Source organism: Chlorocebus sabaeus, chromosome 5 (assembly GCF_047675955.1).
Source record: "Chlorocebus sabaeus isolate Y175 chromosome 5, mChlSab1.0.hap1, whole genome shotgun sequence".
In the NCBI taxonomy this organism is placed as follows: Eukaryota; Metazoa; Chordata; class Mammalia; order Primates; family Cercopithecidae; genus Chlorocebus; species Chlorocebus sabaeus.
In genome coordinates, this window is record NC_132908.1 from 14,340,768 (window position 1) to 14,342,702 (window position 1,935).

General features: G+C 52.2%; 1 non-coding gene across 1 annotated transcript; it reads left to right on the top strand.

Annotated features, from left to right (window-relative positions):
• The first annotated feature begins 688 nt into the window (after positions 1–688).
• On the top strand, positions 689–791 carry LOC119621228 (U6 spliceosomal RNA). Its single transcript, XR_005237797.1, has one exon. It is a non-coding gene; the product is annotated as a U6 spliceosomal RNA (small nuclear RNA).
• Positions 792–1,935: the final 1,144 nt, after the last annotated feature.

Consider the following 1,935-nt stretch of genomic DNA (forward strand, 5'->3'; position numbering starts at 1 on the left):
AGAGGGAGGTTGCAGTGAGCTGAGACTGTGCCACTGCACTCCAGGCTGGGTGACAGAGCGAGATTCAGTTTCAAAACTAATAATAACATTAATTAATTAAAAAATAAAATAAGTTATGATAGCACGTTCCTATAATCCGTCTCAAAAAAAAAATAAATAAGTCCAGCCTGCCTGTGCCTCAACTGCTCTTCCCCACAACCCACCTTGAGCATGCTTGAGAACATCCTTCTCCAGCCAATTTGCCTTGACACGGGTGGGCCTGACCAGCAACAGGCAAGTGAGCTTGTTGTCCAGGAGAGGCACACGAGGGAGGCCCTGATTCAACACATCCACTGCCTTGCCCAGCACAAAGCGGGAGGTGGAGATGGCTCCACTGTCTTTAGCCCAAGGCCCTTGTTGCCTGTGCTCTGGCTTCCTCTGCATCAGACTAGCCAGTCAGGTAGAGGTTTCTCTCCCACTGGCAAGATGGGGCCAAACATTCCTGCTGGTCCACCTGGGATTAAGAGCAAAGGTCTCGTGCTTGGCTTAGACTCCAGGGCTTTCCCAGGTCCTCAACCCTGTCAATGGCCTCACCTTCACCTTGAGCACAGCAGGACTGCCGGAGGAGCGCTGGTTGAGCCGGGTACCTCCTCCAGTCCAATTTCCATTGGCCAACAGGAAGGACTGCTCAAAATCAGCAAATCTAGTTGTGCTCGCTTGCGCAGCGCATACACTAAAACTCGAATGATACAGAGATTAGCAGGCCTCTGTGCAAGGATGGCACGCCAATTTGTGAAGCGTTCCATATAAAAATAATAATAGGCCAGGTGCGCGGTAGCTCACACCTGTAATCCCAGTACTTTGGGCAACCAAGGTGGGCGGATCATTTGAGATCAGGAGTTTGAGGCCAGCCTGGGCAACATGGCAAAACCCTGTCTCTACTAAAAATACAAAATTAGCCAGCCGTAGTGGCGGGTGCCTATAATCCTAGCTACTCGGGAGGCTGGGGCAGGAGGATCACTTGAACCCAGGAGGTGGAGGTTGCAATGAGCAGAGATTGCTGCCACTGCATTCCAGCCTGGGAGAGAGACAGACTTTTGTCTCAGAAAAAAAAAAAAAAAAAAAAATCATCATCGTCTTCCTCATGTAAAATCAGCAAAGCTAGTGATAGCCTTCTGCACAAGACCAGGAATCAGGGTGCTTTCCCGACAGTCTTCCGGGATCACCAGGTCTCCCTATGCAGGGTCCAGGAGGTCGAACCCTGTGTAAGCAGTGAGGGGGAAGGGCAGTTTTCCATACAGAGGCTGCTTGCTTTCTGGGGATCGGTTTCCTTTCTCTGCTCTGTTCTCAGAGTTGTACCATTGGCCACCCCAGCCTCTGTCTTTCCAGGTCTCTCCTTACCTCCCTCCTGCCAGAGGAGAGCTCTGTTCTAGAACCAGGTCTTACTTTGAACCTTTGTTGCTCCTCTTCCAACCAGCTCAAGGCCTCATCCTTTCCTGGTGGAGATCTAACTAGGACATAGAGACAGGGAGGGCCCAAGGCCTGCCCTGAGTGCCCTCCTCCCTTGTGAGCTATAGGAGGTCCAGGAGAGCCTGGGGAGTCACCCCAGGTTGCTCTGGGCTCCCAGCATTGTGTGTGTCTTCCCTGGGGAGGGAGGGAAAAAGCTGTGAGGTTTTCCTCTCATTTCCCCAGCCCTTTCTGACGCATAGCTGACCTGTCTCTGGCTTCCTCACCTGCCCCTGTGGGTCTGTGTGCAAGCACATTGGCATTCTGCCTTCCAGCACGTGCCTTAGGGTGAGCCCCACGGAACCTGCAGAGACGTCCTGCTGAGAGCACCTTTCCCCATAGAAGGCGTCAAATCCATAGGCAGGAAGAAAGGACGACATTTAGCGCGCGCGCTTTTGTGTGTGTTTGTGTGTGTGTGTGTGTGTGTGTGTGTGTTCAGGTGAGAGAGGT